This window comes from Symphalangus syndactylus, chromosome Y (assembly GCF_028878055.3).
Source record: "Symphalangus syndactylus isolate Jambi chromosome Y, NHGRI_mSymSyn1-v2.1_pri, whole genome shotgun sequence".
Classification (NCBI taxonomy): domain Eukaryota; kingdom Metazoa; phylum Chordata; class Mammalia; order Primates; family Hylobatidae; genus Symphalangus; species Symphalangus syndactylus.
Window position 1 is genome coordinate 9,671,319 of NC_072448.2, and position 23,026 is coordinate 9,694,344.

At 42.5% G+C, this 23,026-nt stretch overlaps 1 pseudogene; it reads left to right on the plus strand.

Annotated features, from left to right (window-relative positions):
• Positions 1 to 276: 276 nt before the first annotated feature.
• On the plus strand, positions 277 to 2,743 carry LOC129476781 (protein FAM47A-like; annotated as a pseudogene).
• The last annotated feature ends 20,283 nt before the right edge of the window (positions 2,744 to 23,026 follow it).

Below are 23,026 nucleotides of genomic sequence, written 5' to 3' on the forward strand. Positions count from 1 at the left end.
AAGATCTACAGAAACTTCAACTGAGGAGAGATAAGGACGGCAAATCAGCAAATATAGAGATGTTCAATAGCATTAGTCATTAGGAAACGCACATGAAACCCACAATGAGATTCCACTACACACCTGTTAGAATCTAGGCTGCGCTTGTGGCGTCAGTGCTGTTCCGCCTCCAGGAAGGAACCTGGGCTGTGTGTGGCTGGTGGTCTCCGAGCAACTAGAGCGGCAGGGATCAGGAACCGCAGAAGCTGGAGACTTGGCACACCAGCGAGGGCCACCATGGGGGACCAGAGGCCGCAGGACCGTCTGAGGTCTCCGGGCATGGACTCCAAGCCCCAGTACTGTAACCAACCGCCTTCCAAGTGCTTTGAGAAGCGCAAGCACAGGGGCCTGAGGTTCCCATCCATGGACACCCAGAACTGGGTATTTGTGAAGGAGGGCCTGGATGACTTCCGCTACAGCTGTCCGTCTCCTGAAGACACACTCGTTTGTCGCCTGACGAGTTTTTACTCCCCAAAATGTCTCTCAGAGGTCCCAAAATGGACCCCAAAAGCAGGCAGAAAAAGCTGCTCAAGAAAGTGGCCCTATTTTCCAAGCTCTCTCCAGTGCAGCTAGCACAGAAGGCATTTGTCAAGCAAGCTGAATCCCAGCTCATGGACAAACATCTTGGTCATGTACCCCAATCTGGGAGAAGATCTGCCTCCAGATCTCCTACTACAGGGGCTGCAACAGCTGGATCCTGAGAGGAAGCTGGAGGACGCTTGTGTTTTTTGTGAGGCCCGGGACAAGACAACCGAGGTACCCACCGAGCCTGCTCAATATCCCTGTGGGGAGTTCTGCCCATGGCCTTTCAAGACTGGCATGTCCCATCTCCACCCAGTGCCTCCCAAGACTCCAGTGTCCAGTCTCCACCCAGAGCCTCTGGAGACAGGAGTGTCCCATGTCTGCCCGGAGCGTCCCAAGACTCCTCGGAGGTCCAGTCTCTGCCCGGAGGCTCCCGAGACTGGAGTGACCCATCTGCACCCAGAGCCTCCCGAGACTCCTCAGGTGTCCCATCTCCACCCGGATCCTTCCAAGACTGGAGAGTCCCATCTGCACCCAGAGCTACACAAGACTCCTCGGTGGTCCAGTCTACACCCGGCGCCTTCCGAGACTGGAGTGACCAATCTGCGCCCGGAGCCTCCCAAGACTCCTGGGGGGTCCAGTCTCTGCCTGGAGCCTCCCAAGACTCGTCGGGTGTCCTATCTCTGCCCAGATCCTTCTGAGACTGTGAGTCCCATCTCCACCCCGAGCCTCCCAATACTCCTCGGGGGTCAAGTCTCTACCTGGATCCTTCCGAGACTGGAGAGTCCCATCTGCTCCCGGAGCCTCCCAAGACTCATACGGTGTCCAGTCTCCACCCAGAGCCTTCCGAGACTGGAGTGACCCATCTGCACCTGGAGCCTCCCAAAACTTGTCAGGCGTCCCATCTCCACCCAGATCCTTCTGAGACTGCAAGTCTCATCTCTGCCCCAAGCCTCCCATGACTCCTCGGGTGTCCAGTCTCCACCCAGAGCCTCCCACGACTACTTGGGTGTCCTATCTCCGCCCGAATCCTCCCAAGACTCCTTGGGTGTCCAGTCTCTGCCCAGATCCTTCTGAGACTGCAGAGTCCCATCTCCACTGGAGCCTCCCAAGAGTCCTCGGGGGTCCAGTCTCCATCTGGAGCCTTCTGAGACTTGTCAGGTGTCCAGTCTCTGCCCAGAGCCTCCTAAAGCTCCAGAGTCCCATCAATTCTCAGAGCCTCCCAACATTCAAGCATCCTACATAAAAGAACTGCTTCAGGAAGATACACCAAGCACGAAAGAGTGTGTTTCTGACACTCTTCAATATAGATACACATCGGAAAAACTCCGTGAATTCTTCAAGTGGGCTGGAGACTTGGGAGTTGATGAGGAATCCATCTGGAATCTGTTTGACTTTACCCCCAAGTACAGCACAACCCATAAGGATCAAAAGTTGAAGAAGGTAAAGCGGCGTTCCTCAGAGCTGAAGTACACCATGGAGCTAGTTAAAAAGCGTAAGGACAAATTCTTCTCACAGGAATAATACCAGGGCAGGAAATTCCACAGGCCATCAAATTCTTATACCACACAGCGTGTGAAGATCACATATGGACCATGGTATCTCAAGCCTAAGTTGTGGAAAAAGCGAAGAAGTGATGAACCTTTGATTGACCCCAAGCTCTTACTTAAAAAGCTGATGAACCTGATGTTCTTGACAGTCTTTATGGACCAAATGCCTTTAAGGATTTCATTCTAAGCAAGGGCTATGAAATGCCTGCAATCCTTGAAAGGCTGTTTGCCAGGAAAGGATGGACTTATGACTCTGTTAAGACTCCTATTCAAGGCCGGGCGCGGTGGCTCACGCTTGTAATCTCAGCACTTTGGGAGGCCAAGGCGGGCGGATCACGAGGTCAGGAGATCGAGACCACGGTGAAACCCTATCTCTACTAAAAATACAAGAAAAAAAATTAGCCAGGCATGGTGGCGGGCACCTGTAGTCCCAGACACTCGGAGAGGCTGAGGCAGGAGAATGGCGTGAACCCGGAAGGTGGAGCTTGCAGTGAGCCGAGATTGCGCCACTGCACTCCAGCCTGGGCGACAGAGCGAGACATAGTCTCAAAAAAAAAAAAAAAAAGACTCCTATTCAAGATGCAATGATACTTGACAAGTACAAAGTAATCATAGAGTCATCAGAAGATTAGGCGGTTTTCAATTTACTACTCAATTGGGTATTTCTTGCTCTCATTTTAATCATCAATCAAAATTTAAATATTAAATAATAAAAGGATCAAATAAAAATGTTAAACAACTGGGGGGAGGGAAGAGGGATAGCATTAGGAGATACACCTAATGTAAATGATGAGTTAATGGGGGCAGTACACCAATATGGCACATGTATACATATATAACCTGCACATTGTGCCCATGTACCCAAAAACTTAAAGTATAATAATAATAAATGAAAATTTAAAAAATCAAAAAATTAGCCAGGTGTGGTGGCATGTACCTTGTAGTCCCAGCTACCTGGGGGGCTGAGGTAGGAGGATAGCTTCAGCCCAGGAGGTGGAGACTGCAATGAGCTGTGATCTGGCCACTGCACTCCACTCTGGGTGACATAGCAAGACCCTGTCTCAAAAAAAAAAAAAAAAATGCGCTGAGTAAAAGGAGAATTATATCTCTTCTTATATTAAAATTGTAATGAAATAATTATGACAATTATTTTGTTAGCCAAAATTGGAGTCTATAGCCAAAATTCTTTTTAATAGTAAAATTGTTATTTTCCCATTTGGGATTCCATGAAACCCCCAAAACAAGTTTGAAAACTACTTATCAAAATCAGTGGTGTTGGGCAGGTGCAGTGTGGTTGGGCAGGTGCAGTGGGGTTGGGCAGGTGCAGTGCGGTTGAGCAGCTGCCGTGCGGTTGGGCAGGTGCAGTGGGGTTGGGCAGGCGCAGTGAGTTTTGGCAGCTGTAGAGTGGTTGGGCAGGTGCAGTGGGGTTGGGCAGGTGCGGTGCGGTTGGGCAGGCGCAGTAGGTTTGGGCAGGCGAGGTGGGGTTGGGCAGGCAGTGTGGGGTTGGGCAGCTGCGGTGCGGTTGGGCAGGTGCGGAGCGTTTGGGCAGGTCCAGTGCGGTTGAGCAGGTGCAGTGCGGTTGGGGAAAAGCTCCCTCTCAGCCAATATTGACAGCATCTGCCCACCCATCCCTTGGAGAGGGTCCTTAGGTGCCAGAGAACACAGGGGAGGGGCTGATCTCCACAGCTTTTGGGGCCTCAGTCATCCTAGGCCCTGTCTCTGCTGGCTGCTTTTTATTTGCTTTGCATTGTATTGTACTGTATTGTATTGTATTGTATTGTATTGTATTGTATTGTATTGTATTGTATTGTATTGTATTGTATTGTATTGTATTACTTATTGTATTGTATTATTGTGATTTATTCATTTATTTTGAGACAGAGTCTCACCCTGTCACCCAGGCCAGAGTGCAATCACATGATCTCAGCTCACTGCAACCTCTGCCTCCCAGGTTCAAGCAATTCTCCTGCCTCAGCCTCCTGAGTACGGCGCCTGCAATTACAGGCGCCACCACACCCAGCTAAGATTTTATGTCTTTAGTAGAGACGGAGTTTCATCACGTTAGCCAGGCTGGTCTCGAACTCCTGACCTCAGGTGATCCTCCCACCTCGACCTCCCAAAGTGATAGGATGACAGGTGTGAGCCATCGCGTCCAGCCACGGCTTTTTTGTTTTTTTTTGAGATGGGACGGAGTCTCGCTCTGTCCAGCACCTGTTGTTTCCTGTCTTTTTAATGATCGCCACTCTAACTGGCTTGAGATGGTATCACATTGTGGTTTTGATTTGCATTTATCTAATGAACAGTGATGATCAGCTTTTTTTCAAATATTTGCTGGCTGCATAAATGTCTTCTTTTGAGAAGTGTCGGTTCACAGTCTTTGCCCACTTTTTGATGTTTTTTTTTCTTGTAAATTTGTTTAAGTTCTTTGTAGATTCTGAATATTAACCTTTTGTCAGATGGATAGAATACAAAAATTTTCTCCCATTCTGTAGGTTGCCTGTTCACTCTAATGATAGTTTCTTTTGCTATGTGGAAGCTCTTTAGTTTAATTGATTTCATTAGTCAATTTTGGCTTTTGTTGTTATTGTTTTTGGCCTTTTAAACTTGAAGATTTTTTTTATGCCTGTGTCCTGAATGGTATTACCTAGATTTTCTTCTAGAGTTTTTATGGCTTTGGGTCTTGTATTTAAGTCTTTAATTCATCTTGAATTAATTTTCATGTAAGCTGTAAGGAAGGGATCCAGTTTCAGCTTTCTGCATGTGGCTAGCCTGTTTTCCCAACACGATTTATTAAATAGGGAATCCTTTCCGCATCGCTTGTTTGTGTCAGGTTTGTCATCTGAGCAGTGGTTTGTAGTTCTCCTTGAAGAGGTCCTTCACATCCCTTGTAAGTTGGATTCCTAGGTATCTTATTCTCTTAGTATCAATTATGAATGGAAGTTCACTCATGATTTGACTTTATGTTTGTCTTTTATTGGTGTATAGGAATGTTTGTGATTTTTGCACATTGATTTTGTATCCTGAGACTTTGCTGAAGTTGCTCATCAGATTAAGGATATTTCTGGGCTGAGATGATGGGGTTTTCTAAATATACAATCATGTCATCTGCAAACAGAGACAATTTGGCTTTCTCTTTTCCTAATTGAATTCTATTTATTTCCTTCTCTTGCCTGATTGCCCTGGCCAGAACTTCCAATGTTATGTTGAATAGGAGTGGTGAGAGGGCATCCTTGTCTTGCGCTGGTTTTCAAAGGGAATGCTTCCAATTTTTGCCCATTCAGTATGATACTGCCCGTGGGTTTGTTATAAATAGCTCTTGTTATTTTAAGATACATCCATCAATACCTAGTTTCTTGAGAGTTTTTAGTGTGAAGGGCTGTTGAATTTTGTCGAAGGCTTTTTCTGCATCTATTGAGATAATCATGTGGTTTCTGTTGCTGGTTTTGTTTATGTGCTGGATTACATTTATTGATTTGTGTTGAACCTTGCATCCCTAGGATGAAGCTGTCTTGATTGTGGTGGATAAGCTTTTTGATGTGCTGCTGGATTTGGTTTGTCAGTATTTTATTGGCAACTTTTGCATTAAGGTTCATCGTTATTGGCTTGAAATTTCCTTTTTTTGTTGTGTCTCCACCAGGTCTTGGGATTAGGATGATGCTGGCCTCATAAATGAATTACGAAGAATTCCCTCTTTTTCTATTGTTTGCAATAGTTTCAGAAGGAATGGTACCAGTTTCTCTTTGTACCTCTGTTAGAATTCAACTGTAAATCCATCTGGTCCTGAACTTCTGTTGGTTGGTAGGCTATCAATTACTCCCTAAATTTCAAAACTTGTTATTGATCTATTTAGGGAAACATCTTCTTTCTGTTTTAGTCTTGGGAAGGTGTATGTATCCAAGAATTTATCCATTTCTTCTAGATTTTCTAGTTTATTTACAGAGAGTTGTTTATAGTATTCCCTGATGGTAGTTTGTATTTCTGTAGGAACCATGGAAATATCCTCTTTATCATTTTTTATTGCATCTATTTGATTCTTCTCCATTTTCTTCTTTATTAATTTGGCTAGTGGTCTATGTATTTTGCTGATCTTTTCAAAAAACCAGCTCCTGGATTCATTGGTCTTTTGAAGAGTTTTTTTGGTCTATTTCCTTCAGTTCCGCTCTCATCTTAGTTATTTCTTGTCTTTGGCTAGATTTTGAATTTGTTTGCTCTTGGTTCTCTAGTTCTTTTAATTGTGATGTTAGGATGTCGATTTTAGATCTTTCCTGCTTTCTCTTATGGGCATTAAGTGCTATAAATTTCCCGCTTAATACTGCTTTAAATGTGTTCCAAAGATTCTGGTATGTTGTGTCTGTGTTCTCATTGGTTTCAAAGAACATCTGTATGTCTGCTTTCATTTTATTATTTACCCAGTAGTCATTCAGGAGCAGGTTGTTCAATTTCCATGGAGTTGTGCAGTTTTGAGTGAGTTTCTTAATCCTGAGTTTTAATTTGGGTGCACTGTGGTCTGAGAGACTCCTTGTTATGTTTTCTGTTCTTTTGAATTTGCTGAGGAGTGTTTTACTTTTAACTATGTGCCCTATTTTAGAATAAGTGCAATGTGGTGCTCAGAAGAAAGTATATTGTGTTGATTTGGGGTGGAGAATTCTGTAGATTTCAATTAGATCCACTTGGTGCAGAGGTGAGTTCAAGTCCTGGATATCCTTGTTAATTTCTTGTCTTGTTGTTCTAACATTGACAGTGGGGTGCTAAAGTCTCCCACTATTATTGTATGGGAGTCTAAGTCTCTTTGTAGATCTCTGAGAAATTGCTTTATGGATCTGGGTGCTCTGTATTGGGTGCATATATATTAAGATAATTAGATTTTTTGTTGCAATGATCCATTTACCGTTGTGTAATGGCCTTCTTTGTCTCTTTTGATATTTGTTGCTTTAAAGTCTGTTTTATCAGAGACTAGGATTGCAGCCTCTTTTTTTTTCTGTTGTCCATTTACTTGGTAAATATTCCTCCTTCCCTTTGTTTTGAGCCTATGTGCGTCCTTGCATGTGGGATGGGTCTCCTGAATGCAGCATACTGACTATCCAATTTGCCAGTCTGTATCTTTTAATGGGGGAATTTACCCCATTTACCTTTTAGGTTAATATCATTATGTGTGAATTTGATCCTGCCATTATGATGCTAGCTGGTTATTTTGCCTGTTAGTTGATGCAGTTTATTTGGTATGTTTTTGCAGTGGCTGGTACCAGTTGTTCCATTCTGTGTTTAGTGCTTCCTTCAGGAGCTCTTTTAAGGGAGGCCTGGTGGTGACAACATCTCCCAGCATTTGCTTGTCTGTAAAGGATTTAATTTCTCCTTTGATTATGAAGCTTGGTTTGTCTGGATGGGTTGAAAATTCTTTTCTTTAAGAATGTTGAATATTGGCCCCCACTCTGTTCCAGCTTGTAGGGATTCTGCTGAGATACCCACTGTTAGTCTGTTGGGCTTCCCTTTGTGGGTAACCCGACCTTTCTCTCTCACTGCCCTTAAGATTTTTTCCTTCATTTCAACCTTGGTAAATCTGATTAATTATGTGTCTTGGGATTGCTCTTCTCAAGGAGTATCTTTGTGGTTTTCTCTATATTTCCTGAATTTGAATGTTGGCCTGCTTTGCTATGTTGGGCAAGTTCTCCTGGATAATATCCTGAAGAGTGTTTTCCAGCTTGGTTCCATTCTCCCCTCAGTTTCAGGTACACCAATCAAATGTAGATTTCATCTTTTCACATAGTCCCATATTTCTTGGAGGCTTTGTTCATTTATTTTCACTCGTTTTTCTCTAATCTTGCCTTCTTGCTCTATCATTAAGTTGATCTTCAATCTCTGATATCCTTTCTTCCACTTGACCGATTTGGCTATTGATACTTGTGTATGCCTTATGAGGTTCTCACGCTGTGTTTTTCAGCTCCATCTGGTCATTTATATTCTTCTCTAAACTGATTGTTCTAGTTAGAAATTCGTCTAACATTTTCAAGGTTTTTAGTTTCCTTCATTGGGTTACAACATGCTCCTTTATCTCAAAAGAGTTTGTTATTACCCACCTTCTGGAGCCTACTTCTGTCAATTCATCAAACTCATTCTCCATCCAGCTTTGCCCCCTTGCTGGCAAGGAGTTGTGATCATCTGGAGGAGAAGAGGCATTCTGGTTTTTGGAAATTTCTGCCTTTTCTGCCTGGTTTCTCTTCATTTTCATGCATTTATCTATCTTTGATCTTTGAAGTCAGTGACCTTTGGCTGGGGTCTGTTAGTGGATGTCCTTTTTGTTGATGTTGATATTATTCCTCTCTGTTTGTTGGTTTTCCTTCTAACAGTCAGGCCTCTCTGCTGCAGGTCTGCTGGAGTTTGCTTGAGCTCCCCTCCAGATCCTGTTTGCCTGGGTATCACCACTGGAGGCTGCAGAACAGCAAATATTGCTGCCTGTTCTTTCCTCTGGAAATTCATCCCAGAGGGGCACCTGCCAGATGCCAGCCAGAGCTCTCCTATATGAAGTGTCTGTTGGCCCCTACTGGGAGGTGTCTGCCAATCAGGATACATGAGGGTCAGGGACCCACTATAGGAGGCTGACTGTCCCTTATCAGAACTTGGATAGTGTGCAGGGAGATCTGCTGCTCACTTCACAGTTGTTAGGCAGGGACGTTTAAATCTGCTGAACCTGCACTCACAACTGCCGCTTCCCCCACATGCTCTGTCCCATGGAGGTGGGGATTTTATCTGTAAGTCCCTGACTGGGGCTGCTGCCTTTTTTTCCATAGATGTCCTGCCCAGAGAGGAGGGACTCTAAGAGAGATGTCTGGCCACAGTGGCTTTGCTGAGCTGTGGTGAGTTCTGTCCAGTTCAAACTTCCCAGGCTTTGCTTACACTGTGAGGGTAAAAGCATTTCCTCAGGCCTCATCAATGGCGAAAGCCCCTCATCCCCCACCAAGCTTGAGTGTCGCAGGTTAAGCTTAGACTGCTGTGTTAGCAGTGAGAATTTCAAGCCAGTGGATCTTAGCTTGCTGGGCTCCATGGAGTTGGGAACCACCGAGCCAGACCACTCAGCTCCCTGGCTTCAGCCTCCTTTCCAGGGGAGTTAGTGGTTCTGTCTCGCTGGCATTCCAGGTGCCACTGGGGTATGGAAAAAAATCTCCTATGGCTAGCTCAGTGTCTGCTCAAACAGCCACCCAGTTTTGTGCTGGAAATCCAGGGTGCTGGTGTTGTGGGCTCTGGCAGGACTCTCCTGGTCTGCAGGTTGCAAGGACCATGGGAAAAGTGCAGTGTCTGGGCTGGAGAGCATGGTACAGTCCCTACTGCCTTCCCTTGGCTAGGAGAGGGAGTTCCCCAACCCCTTGTGCTTTCTAGGTGGGGTGATCCCTCAGGCTGTTTTGGCTCACCCTCCGTGGGCTGCACGCATTGCCCAACCAGTTCCAGTGAGATGAACCAGGTACTTCAGTTGGAAATGCAGAAATCATCTGCCTTCTGTGTCAATCTCACTGGGAGCTGCAGACCAGACCTGTTCCAATTCAGCTGTCTTGCTAGCAGCCCAAGCAAATTCTACTTTAAAGGCTATCATTGCACAATAGCTTTAAATTCTTTTGTGAGAGGTAAACCAAATAATAGTATTGGCTAAACAGAAAAGTACCTCTGCAGCTGCTGACGTGGTCTATGGAGAAATACATGAAATACAGATTACAAAATTCAGTTGTTGGGGGCTAATAAAAGACCACTTACTCAAGTGGGTAGACGCTTCATCTAGCTCCTTCTTTTTATTATTATTAGGTATATCTCCTAATGCTATCTCTTCCCCCTCCTCCCACCCCAAAACAGTCCCTGGATTGTGATGTTCCCCTTTCTGTGTCCATGTGTTCTTATTGTTCAATTCCCACCTATGAGTGAGAACATGCGGTGTTTGGTTTTTTGTCCTTGGGATAGTTTGCTGAGAATTCTGGTTTCCAGTTTCTTCTATGTCCCTACAAAGGACATGAACTCATCATTTTTTATGGCTGCATAGTATTCCATGGTATATATGTGCCACATTTTCCTAATCCAGTCTATCATTGTTGGATCTTTGGGTTGGTTCCAAGTCTTTGCTATTGTGAATAGTGCCACAATAAATATACATGTGCATGTGTCTTTATAGCAGCATGATTTATAATCCTTTGGGTATATACCCAGTAATGGGATGACTGGGTCAAATGGTATTTCTAGTTCTAGATCCCTGAGGAATCGCCACACTGACTTCCACAATGGTTGAACTAGTTTACAGTCCCACCAACAGTGTAAAACTGTTCCTATTTCTCCACATCCTCTCCAGCACCTGTTGTTTCCTGACTTTTTAATGATGGCCATTCTAACTGGTGTGAGATAGTATCTCATTGTGGTTTTGATTTGCATTTCTCTGATGGCCCTCTTTTTCTATTGATTGGAATAGTTTCAGAAGGAATGGTACCAGCTCCTCCTTTTACCTCTGGTAGAATCTGGCTGTGAATCCATCTGGTCCTGGACTTTTTTTGGTTGGTAAGCTATTGATTATTGCCTCAATTTCAGAGCCTGTTATTGGTCTATTCAGAGATTCAACTTCTTCTTGGTTTAGTCTTGGGAGGGTTATGTGTCAAGGAATTTATCCATTTCTTCTAGATTTTCTAGTTTATTTGCATAGAGGTGTTTGTAGTATTCTCTGATGGTAATTTGTATTTCTGTGGGATTGGTGGTGATATCCCCTTTATCATTTTTTATTGCGTCTATTTGATTTTTCTCTCTTTTCTTATTTATTAGTCTTGCTAGTGGTCTATCAATTTTGTTGATCTTTTCAAAAAACCAGCTCCTGGATTCATTAATTTTTTGAAGGGTTTTATGTGTCTCTATTTCCTTCAGTTCTGCTCTGATTTTAGTTATGTATAGCCTTCTGCTAGCTTTTGAATGTGTTTGCTCTTGCTTTTCTAGTTCTTTTAATTGTGATGTTAGGGTGTCAATTTTTGATCTTTCCTGCTTTCTCTTGTGGGCATTTAGCGCTATAAATTTCCCTCTACACACTGCTTTGAATGTGTCCCAGAGATTCTGGTATGTTGTGTCTTCATTCTCATTGGTTTCAAAGAACATTTTTATTTCTGACTTCATTTCATTATGTACCCAGTAGTCACTCAGGAGCAAGTTGTTCAGTTTCCATGTAGTTGAGTGGTTTTGAGTGAGTTTCTTAATCCTGAGTTCTAGTTTGATTGCACTGTGGTCTAAGAGACAGTTTGTTATAATTTCTGTTCTTTTACATTTGCTGAGGAGTGCTTTACTTCCAACTATGTGGTCAATTTTGGAATAGGTGTGGTGTGGTGCTGAAAAAAATGTATATTCTGTTGATTTGGGGTGGAGAGTTCTGTAGATGTCTTTTAGGTCCACTGGTGCAGAGCTGAGTTCAATTCCTGAGTATTCTTGTTAACTTTCTGTCTCATTGATCTGTCTAATGTTGACAGTGGGGTGTTAAGGTCTCCCATTATTATCATGTGGGAGTCTAAGTCTCTTGGTAGGTCACTAAGGACTTGCTTTATGAATCTGGGTGCTCCTGTATTGGGTGCATATATATTTAGGATAGTTAGCTCTTCTTGTTGAATTGATTCCCTTACCATTGTGTAATGGCCTTGTCTCTTTTGATCTTTGTTCGTTTAAAGTCTGTTTTATCAGAGACTAGGATTGTAACCCCTGCCTTTTTTTGTTTTCCATTTGCTTGGTAGATCTTACTCCTTCCCTTTATTTTGAGCCTCTGCATGTGAGATGGGTTTCCTGAATACAGCACACTGGTGGGTCTTGACTCTTTATCCAATTTGCCAGTCTATGTCTTTTAATTGGAGTATTTAGCCCATTTACATTTAAGGTTAATATTGTTCTGTGTGAATTTGTTCCTGTCATTATGATGTTAGCTGGTTATTTTGCTCTTTAGTTGATGCAGTTTCTTCCTAGCCTTGATAGTCTTTACATTTTGGCATGTTTTTGCAGTGGCTGGTACCAGTTGTTTCTTTCCATGTTTAGTGCTTCCTTCAGGAGCTCTTTTATGGCAGGCCTGGTGGTGACAAAATCTCTTAGCATTTTCTTGTCTGTAAAGTATTTTATTTCTCCATCACTTCTGAAGCTTAGTTTGGCTGGATATGACATTCTGGCTTGAAAATTCTTTCCTTTAAGAATGTTGAATATTGGCCCCCATTCTCTTCTGGGTTGTAGAGTTTCTGCCGACAGATCTGCTGTTAGTCTGATGGGCTTCCCTTTGTGGGTAACCTGACTTTTCTCTCTGGCTGTCCTTAACATTTTTTCCTTCATTTCAACCCTGGCAAATCTGACAATTTTGTGTCTTGGAGTTGCTCTTCTCGAGGAGTATCTTTGTGGCATTCTCTGTATTTCCTGAATCTGAATGTTGGCTTACCTTTCTAGATTGGGGAAGTTCTCCTGGATAATATCCTTCATATTTTCCTACTTGGTTCCATTCTCCCCATCACTTTCAGGTACACCAATCAGATGTAGATTTCGTCTTTTCCCATAGACCCATATTCTTGGAGGTTTTGTTCATTTCTTTTTGTTCTTTTTTCTCTAAACTTCCCTTCTCACTTCATTTCATCTTCCATCACTGATACCCTGTCTTCCAGTTGATCTCATCAGCTCCTGAGGCTTCTGCATTCTTCACGTAGTTCTTGAGCCTTGGCTTTCAGCTCCATTGGCTACTTTATGTACTTCTCTGCATTGGTTATGCTAGTTATCCACTCATCTAATTTCTTTCCAAAGTTTTTAACTTCTTTGCCATTGGTTTGAATTTCCTCCTGTAGCTCAGAATAGTTTGATCGTCTGAAGCCTTCTTCTCTCAACTCATCAAAGTCATTCTCCATCCAGCTTTGTTCTGTTGCTGGTGAGGAGATGCATTCCTTTGGAGGAGGAGAGGCCCTCTGCTCTTTAGAGTTTCCAGTTTTTCTGCTCTGTTTTTCCCTATCTTTGTGGTTTTATCTAGTCTTGGTATTTGATGATGGTGATGTACAGATTGGTTTTTGGTGTGGATGTCCTTTCTGTTTGTTAGTTTTCCTTCTACTAGACAGGACCCTCAGCTGCAGGTCTGTTGGAGTTTGCTAGAGGTCCACTCCAGGCCTCGTTTGCCTGGGTGTGAGCAGCGGTGGCTGCAGAACAGTGGTGGCAGTAGATCAGCAGATACTGGTGACCCACAAATGTTGCTGCCTGATTTTTCCTCTGGAAGTTTCATCTCAGAGGAGTTCTCGGCCGCATGAGGCATCAGTCTGCCCCTACTAGGGGGTGCCTCCCAGGTAGGCTGCTCGGGGGTCAGGGACCCACAAGAGGAGCCAGTTCTCCCATTCTCAGATCTCCAGCTGTGTGCTGGGAGAACCACCACTGTCTTCAAAGCTATCAGACAGGGACATTTAATTCTGCAGAGGTTACTGCTGTCTTTTTGTTTGTCTGTGCCCTGCCCCCAAAGGTGGAGCCTACCAAGGCAGGCAGGCCTCCTTGAGCTGTGGTGGGCTCCACCCAGTTCGAGCTTCCCAGCTGCTTTGTTTACCTAATCAAGACTGGGCAATGGCAGGTGCCCATCCCCCAGCCTTGCTGCCGCCTCACAGTTTGATCTCAGACTGCTGTGCTAGCCATCAGGGAGACTCTGTGGGTGTAGGACCCTTGAGACAGGTAGAGGATATAATCTCCTGGTGTGCAATTTAAGCCCATTGGAAAAGTGCAGTATTAGTGTGGGAGTGACCTGATTGTCCAGGTGCCATCTGTCACCCCTTTCTTTGACTAGGAAAGGGAACTCCCTGACCCCTTGTACTTCCTGAGTGAGGCAATGCCTCACCCTGCTTTGGCTCATGCATGGTGCACTGCACCCACTGTCCTGCACCCACTGTCTGGCACTCCTTAGTGAGATGACCCGAGTACCTCAGATGGAAATGCAGAAATCACCCATCTTCTGCGTTGCTCACACTGGGATCTGTAGACTGGAGCTGTTCCTATTAGGCCATCTTGGCTCCACCTAGCTCATTCTTTAATCTGTTTAAATTTAGGTGGTTTGGTTTATCGGGACCCTGGGTAAGAAGTGTACTCCAAACTCTTGATATTATCCTTCCAATAGTCATCATAGTCTTCCTGGTGTGTATTCTCTCAAAGGTTTTAAGTGTTTTTATGCAGCATCTCTAGATCATCAAATGGTCTCTCTTCAACTGGAACAACAAAACTGAAAGAAATGTGTGACCATGAGTGCACTGTAACCTATGAATGACATGTTGAGACTGGAAACCCAAAGTGATGGTAACTGAGAGTGGCACTGAGCCCTAAATTTTGGTCACACTCTCATCTAAATGAGAATCTGACCAAAAATGGGGAATTATTTTAAATTAAACTGTGGGAGGTTATAATTTTGGACTGAGCTCATGCACTAGGCCCCAGCAAACCAAATGAAACTAAAATGGAGTAACACATGCTAAATGTGACATAATCAGACCAATGATTTAAGAAAATAGAGATCCTAGAACAGACCATGGTTTTTTTTCTTCTGTAAACAGGATGTCCCAGCATAAGGAGGTACTCTTTACTGAGATCTTATTCTCTCCTTGCAAAACTCACTGTCCTACTCTCTCCCAGTGGGTTTCAAAACCACATAAGTACATTTACAATTGTGACAGTAATATCGATGACTAAGGTTTTGGTCAGTCTCTCAAAATTGAGAAAATAGCCAAAAGGGGTAATTGCTAAAGCAAACAAATGTGGCCTGAGAAGGACTCTGTACTTCTATATTTGAAGTAGAGATGAACTTTGTGGATGAACTGTAACCTAGCTTAATAATCAGACAAAACTGAAAACCTAACTTAATAATATGTACCTGTAAGAATAGCTGAGTATTGTCCAATCCCAGTCACCATACTTCAACCACTCATAGACTTCTAAATGTTCAAACTGTATTCAAATAAGGCAAACACCAAGCTGTAACCAATCTTATTGTTTCTATACGTCATTTCCGATTCCTGTACACCACTTTAGCTTTTGGTCTATGATTTTGTTCTGACCATGAGGCGCTCCTGGAGTCTCTGAATCTCCTGTGATTGTCAGGGCTGCCTGATTGGTAAATCTGTAATTGCTTAACTAAACTCCTTTATATTTAATTTGGCTGAAGTTTTTCTTTTACAAGACTCTAGAGGCACCGTGCCATTGGGCATTTCTTGTAGGCAACAGTGAAGTTGGGAATTTTTTGAGTCATACAACTAGAGGAGCTAATGATTTGACTATTAGGAGCCTCAAATAAGTGGGGCAAGTAGGACACTCAAAAGCACATTTGAGGGTTCCCCAAGGATTTGTCTATTTGACTTTGGGGAATTATCTTTTGTAGGCTTGCCTGATATGGCTTCCATGAGGGCAGAGCTAATTTTACAATGCTTACAAAGATCTGGGCTGTCTTGAAGGGCAAAGAAAGATCTAGTTTTTGGATAGTGTTGTAATTCATGCTTCCCTGAGGAGGCCAGGCCTCCTGTCAATAAAATGGCCATGACTTTGTGTGATAGAATAGAAGCCATTTTCTTTTCAGAGTCTCAGGGTGAAAGTGTTCCCATGATTCAGAATGCACTCAATGGGAGTGCAGATTGTAGATGGTCTAGAAAAAAGAGGGGAAGACAAGGCATCCCTCAGTCACCTTCCTTCCTTTTATGCCCCAAGATTGAGGGAAAGAGACAAAGGGCATTCTCCCTTCTCTTCCTTCTTTTTCTTCTCTGAGTCCTGGTGATTGTCATATGTGTCACCCCCATGGATACAAGTGTGAATGGAGAAGTTAGTTGGCAGGATTTGTTTATGTTTACCTGCTCAAAACCCTATGCTTATGCCCTGCTGGATTCCTAGGACCACTCAGCCCAAAAGGCTCCCAAGGTGCTTCAGAGATCTTGGAGAAATTATGTAGTAGTTAAATTTGGGCAAACCTTTTTAATAGAGGGAGTGTTCTAATACTATCTCTGACTTCCTTTGCTATGGACCCACTGAAAAGTTGGAATTTTATAGAACGGAATTGATTAACTTCCAAACATAAAATTCATTTAAAAAATTTCCAATGTAATTAAATATTACCTCAAAAGAGTGTAAGGATTGAATGGCTGCCCCTACTTTGATGGGGACAGTATCAAAGCTAAGTTCTGTTTTATCAAGACTGCTTTCTTGCGCCCTTTGAAAGTGGAGTTTCTCTGTCTACAGATAGGACATGGGGCCTGATCACTGATAGAGGAACATAAAAAAGAAAAGAATTGGAAAATTACAGGTTTGAGGCAATGGGCTGACAAGACTCCCCATGAAGAAAAATCCCATCCCACTAGGTGGTGCTGTAGGGTTAAACATGCTAGGTTAAAAACTCTGACTTCAAATTCTTTACAGGCAGAAGTGAAAAAGAGAGGCTTGGAGTTTAATAGGCTGTCTCCATAATATTCCTCCCAGTAGAAGAAAATTAACTTGTGTCATAAAGGAATTTTTTTCTTCATTGAGCAATACTGAGCTTTTCCATGGAGGAAAGAAACAACTTAAATGGAAAGTGTGGTGCGGGTTCACTTCCATTTAAGCAACTTAAAGGGAAAGCGGGTATTCACCGTTATACAGTGCCATGAATGTCTATGATGAGGGAGCAAAAGAACCTACTAGAAAGTTTAGAATGAAATCCTGAAGTCCCCCGTCTCAAGGAAAAGACAAAACAGCAATTCTTTTACATTCCTGATTACTAAGTCACTGGGTGACTTTATCCAACAAGTCTACATCCCCAGGCTCTAAAAACACCCACAATATTACATAGAAAGAAGGGACAGCAGACAGGATTGCCGGGAAAAGAAACAAAATGCAATAGAAAAAGTCTGAAGGTTCTGATGCTGACATCTCTCAGGCTGTTGGGGACTGGAGTTACTCCAAGGACCTTTAGGTAACACAGAGGTGTAGCTTCAGCCAGAAATCTTCAGTTGCCCTAAGACCTCCTTCCAATCCCAAGTAATGACAGTTCTTCTGTGAAAGGAAACTGGATTAGAACAAGCAAACATTCCCAAAGTTGCTCGTGGGGAAAACAAACAAAAAAAAAACCCAAGAAAACACAAAACTCAGGACAAGAAGCCTTTGAAGTGAAAGTAAAGGGTTAAGAGTTTACTATTTACTCAACCTTCTGATGAATTCCCTTTTTTCTGGTCAACAGAAGTTGTTGCAGTTTTAAAAATGCACCAAGATGTAACAGTCTATCATTGTCTGGGATAATACCCAGAGTTTTTTGTCCTACATCCAAGATGATTAAGGAACATGGACACAGGGTGATGTTAGAGCAAAAGTTTAATAAGTGAAAGAATAAAGTTCTCCACCACCTGAGAAGGGGGCTAGAATTGTTTTCCCCCTCTAAAATTGGGGTCCAGTGTTTTTATGAACTGGGAAGAAAAAGGGATGTGTTTATTCTGTAGACTGTCTTGGAAAACATGTGATTCAGAGAAATTATGGGACTGGGACCCTGGACTGGGACCAATCAGAAATGCATTTCTATGTCAGGCCTTGTTCCTTTATTTGAGTGAGCCAGAGGTTTGTGCAAGTTTTTATCTGAATAGGTTGGAAGTTCTCCTATCTGTGGAGCCACTGGCATGTCTCCAAGTACAACCCTCTCTGTTCATTCCCTCTCAGTACCTGCAGCTTGATTTATTTCCCCCAGGATGCTTTTTATGTCATGTGGAAATGAAGCACTGACACGTGAGTTGAGGGCTCTCTGAGAATGCTTTCATTGCTGTCTACCTAAAACTAACTCCTCTCACTTTTATTATATTATCAATGCTTGGAGTCTTCTGGAAGATTCTTTAGGATTTTTGTCAGATGGGTAGATAAAATTATATGATCAGCCAAAAGAAAGTGTTTGATTTCCTTTTTCCAATTTGTATGACCTTTATTTCTTTGCCTAGATGGCTCTTACTAGGAATTCCACTACAATGTTGAATAATAGTGCTGAAAGTGGATATCTTTGTCTTTTTTTTATTCTTAAGGGAAATGCATTCAACATTTCTGCTAGCTGTGTGTTTGCAATACATGACTTTTATTATTTTGTGTCATGTTTGATGTCTCATTTGTTTAGAATTTTTAAAATTATATTATTGTATTTATTTATTTTTCTTTTGAGATGGAGTTCCACTCTTGTTTCCTAGGCTGGAGTGCAGTGCCATGATTGCAGCTCACTGCAAACTCCACCTTCCAGTTTCAAATGATTCTCCTGCTTCAGCCTCCTGAGTGGCTGGTATTACAGGTGTCTGCCACCATGCCCAGCTGATTTTTGTAGTTTTAGTAGAGAGGGGGTTTCACCATGTTGGCCAGGCTGGTCTCAAACTCCTGACTTTGTGATCTACCTGCCTCAGCCTCCTAATTATTATTTCATTATACTTTAAGTTCTGGGATACATGGGCAGAATGTGCAGGTTTGTTACATAGGTATACACATGCCATGGTGGTTTGCTGCACCCATTTATAATAGGAAATCCTTTCCCCATTGCTTGTTTCTGTCAGATTTGTCAGGCAGCATGATGCCTCCAGATTGGTTCTTTTTGCTTGGGATTGTCTTGGCTATGCTATGAGGGCTTTTTTTTGGTTCCATATGAAATTTAAAGTAGTTTTTTTCTATTTCTGTAAAGAATATCCATGGTAGTTTGATGGGAATAGCACTGAATCTACAAATTACTTTGGGCAGTATGGCCATTTTCACGATATTCTTTCTTCCTACCCATTAGGATGAAATGTTTTTCCATTTGTATTTTTCTCTCTTATTTCCTTGAACAGAGGTTTATAATTCTCCTTGAAGAAATATTTTATATCCCACATTAGCTGTATTCCAAGGTATTTTATTCTCTTCGTTGTGATTCTGAATGGGAATTCATTCATTCATGATTTGGCTCTCTGCTTGCTATTGTTTGTGTAAAGGTATGCTTGTGATTTTTGCACATTGATTTTGTATTCTGAGACTTTGCTGAAGTTACTTATCAATTCAAAAAGTTTTTGGGCTGAAATGTGGGGTTTCTAAATATAAAATAATGTCATCTGCAAACAGAGACAACTTCACTTCCTCTCTCCCTATTTGAATCCCTTTTATTTCTTACTCTTGCCTGATTTTCCTAGCCAGAACCTCCAATACTATGTTGAATAGGAGTGGTGAGAGAGGGCATCCTTGCCTTGCACTGATTTTCAAAGGGAATGCTTCCAGCTTTTGCACATTTACTATGATATTGGCTGTAGGATTGTCATGAATAGATCTTATTACTTGGAGATATATTCCATCAATAAAAATTCCAATAAAATTGAGAATTTTTAACATGAAAAGACATTGAATTTTTAAAAGATCTTTTCTTCATCTGTTGAGATAATCATGTGGTTTTTATCATGGTCCTGTTTATGTGATGACTTTCATTTATTGATTTGCATATGTTGAGCTAACCTTGCATTTCCAGTAATGAAGCTGACTTGGTCATGGTGGATAAGTTTTTTGATGTGCTGCTGGATTCAGTTTGGAAGTATTTTATTGATAATTTTCACATCAATGTTAATTAGGGATATTGGCCTGAAGTTTTGTGTTTTTGTTGTGTCTCTTTCTGGTTTTGTTATCGGGATGATGCTGGCCTCATAAAATGAGTTACAGAGGAGTCGTTTGTTTTCAATTGTTTGGAATGGTTCAGCAAGAATGGTACCAGCTTGTCTTTGTATTTCTGATAGAATTTAGCTGCGAATCCATCTGGTCCTTGGATTTTTCTCTTGGTAGGCTAATAAGTACTGCCTCAATTTCACAGCTTGTTCTTAGCCTATTGAGGGATTCAACCTTTTCCTGGTTTAGTTTTGATAGGGTGTATGTGTATAGAGTGTATTCATTTCTTCTAGATTTTGTAGTTCATTTGCATAGAGGTGTTTATAGTATTCTCTGACTGGTAGTTTGTATTTCTCTGCTGTCAGTGGTGATATCTCTTTTATTTTTTATTGTGTCTATTTGACTCACCTCTCTCTTCTTTATTATTCTAGCTAGCAGTTTATCTATTTTGTTAATTTTTTCAAAAAGCCAAACTCTGGATTCATTGATTTTTTTTTGGAGGGTTTTTCATGTCTCTAGTTTATTCAACTCTTCTCTGATCTTAGTTGTTTCTTGTTTTCTGCTAGCTTTGGATTACTTTGCTCTTGCTGCTTTAGCTCTTTTTATTGTGATGTTAATGTGTCCAGAGTTGGTTCCTTCTGGTGGGTTTGTGGTCTCACTGACTTCAAGAATGGAGCCACAGAGCTTTGCAATGAGTGTTACAGCTCTTAAAGATGGCACAGACTCAAAGAGTGAGCAGCAGCAAGATTTACTGTGAAGAGTGAAAGAACAAAGCTTCCACAGCATGGAAGGCGACCCTAGTGGGTTGCCACTGCTGGCTGGGTAGCCAGGTTTCATTCCCTTATTTGTCCCTGCCCATCTCCTGCTGATTGGTCCATTTTACAAAGTCAGATTGGTCCACTTTACAAACATATAGCTAGCCATAGAGAGCTGATTGGTGCATTTTTACAGAGTGCTGATTGGTGCAATTTACAAACCTCTAGCTAGGCAGACAGCACTGATTGGTGTGTTTTACAATCCTAGCTACAGAGTGCTGATTGTTTTACATTTTACAATCCTCTTGTAAGACAGAAAAGTTCTCGAAATCCCCACCAGACCCAGAAGTCCAGCTGGCTTCACCTCTCAATCCCCCCTCTAAACAGGAAACCCCAAAGGCTGCTGGGAATTGGGAGATGACTTCCTGCTAAATGGGGTGAAGAAACGGCCCTGCAGTGGTAGTGTCCTCCAGAGGGGAACTCTCTAGGTCAGCCAAAGGGTCAGTGGGTTGGTCCAGGGTTCCTCAGTAGAAGTTGTGAGTTGAGCTCATTTAGGGTGCCATTTGTAAGAACATCTGTAGCTTAATGGCCTTGATCCTGGAAGAAACAAATTGACAAGGAGGTTAAAAATACAGGGCCCAAAGGTGAATAACAGCAAGATGGCTGTCACAGGACCTAGAAAGGTGAAAAGCCATGTCACCCAACTCCAAAGGTTGGTATAGGAGTTTGAAAGGCATTGTCTGGTTTCAGAAGCCTTTTCCTCTGAATGCCAGGTGGCATCTCATATTATCCTTGACTGGTTAGTGTAAAAGCAACACTTTTCCCTTAAGATGGTGCAAAGTCCTCCTTTCTCACCAGTGAGGAGGTCTAGGCCTTGGCAACTTTGGAGAGTCACTGATGCCAAAGAGTCTATTTGGGATTGTCGAGTAAGGATAGATTTTGCCATTTCTTGTAAACCATCTGAGAAATCTTTTGAGAGTATGTGGTAGTGGGATAGTAAAGTAGATAAACCGGCTATTCCAGTTCCTGTAGCAGTGGCCATTCCTAATCCTATAAATAGAGGTATTAGTTTTATGGCCCTACATTGGTGGACTTGAGCTTTGAGGGGCACTGATAGGGTCTGATTTCCTGGGGAAATGCTAATATTGGGACTTAGGAAGACTAAGGTGTAGGTGCCAGTCCATTTGGTGGGGACGCAGATATTGGTTGAAGTTCCACATAAGAAGAATATGCCTTGGCTGGGTAAACAGAACTGGTTGTGTATGAGTTTGTTGTTTTCATTTTCCTATACTCCTAGAATACTTACCATGGTAGCTTCTATGAGCGTCCGGAAAGGGGTTTTAGAAGCAAACTGAGTGGCTCCCTGTGTTCTATCTTCCAGTGGAGGAAAACCCATTTTGTATCTACTAGGAACCATTTGAGGGAGTGATTGAAAGAGAGGATGAGAAGGCATTCACTGGTGGTGGGGGTGCTGCTGCAGGGGGTCCAGTGTGAATGGTCATGCAGGGAGTATGTTTGCATTACAAAACCTGGACTATTTGTTAAGCGGGGAGGAGGTGGTGATTTTTCAAGTCCCTGAGAAGCAGATAAGCCGTCTGAATGGAGCTGTTTGTGTGACTCGGAAGTTACTATGATCAGTTGGGGCTTGAAGTTGTAAAGAGTAATTACACTTATGGGGTAGTAGGTGCCCCAGGGGCAGACCTGATAACAGGCTACATTGGGTACATAAAGGGACTTGGAAAGTTAAGATGGTATTCATGGTTACAGGGCCGTGTATGGGCTTTTCATTGCTTGCATAATAGGTGAGGTTGGAAATGTAAGAATGTAAAAGTTGGATTGTGCCTCTGTTAGGGTATTCTTTGTCCTATCAGAGATGGGGAAGTCAGCTAATGATTGCAAATTTAGAAGTTGGAAAGGGTCTTTTTCTTCATAACAAGGGTGGTATGTTAAGTTAGTAAGACCTAGTTTTTTTGTGGGAACAGGAGTGGCCGCAGAAGCAGTAGCTGATAGAGACATACAAACCCAACAGTCATTTTCCAGGAAAAGATTCAACTGGTTTAACAGAGAGTCGGTTAAGTTGAGAGTCTTGAAGAGGTAGTTAGGAACTAGTGAAAGGGGAGGGGTGACTCTATGGGGTATTCAAGGAAGCAGGAGGGATAGATAAGCAAAGAATAAGTAGGAAGATAAAGAGGGTGCCCTGGAAGATGAGATTATTTTATCCTGTCTGAGTTAAAGATAGGAGTAAATTGCTGTGAAAAGGAAGGATGATAGAAAGAAGGTTGATGTGATTAGGATTTTCATCCTGCCAGGAGCTATGGTATATAGTCCTACTGCAAAGAGTGTGGTTAGTATGCTGGTAATAATATGATTAAACAAACAGTAAAAGGATTCCATTAAAGGGGCAAGGAGAAGTGTTAAAGATTATGTAGATTTTCACTTATCTTTTTAAGGAGGAAGGGCTTTTTTTTTCTTCAGGATCAGCAGCAGGAGCCTGTTTAGACTGGAATGTTTCCTTGCAAAGTGGAAATATTTGTGCTCCAGTGGCTCACAGATGTATCGAGGCTGGTCTGGCTGATC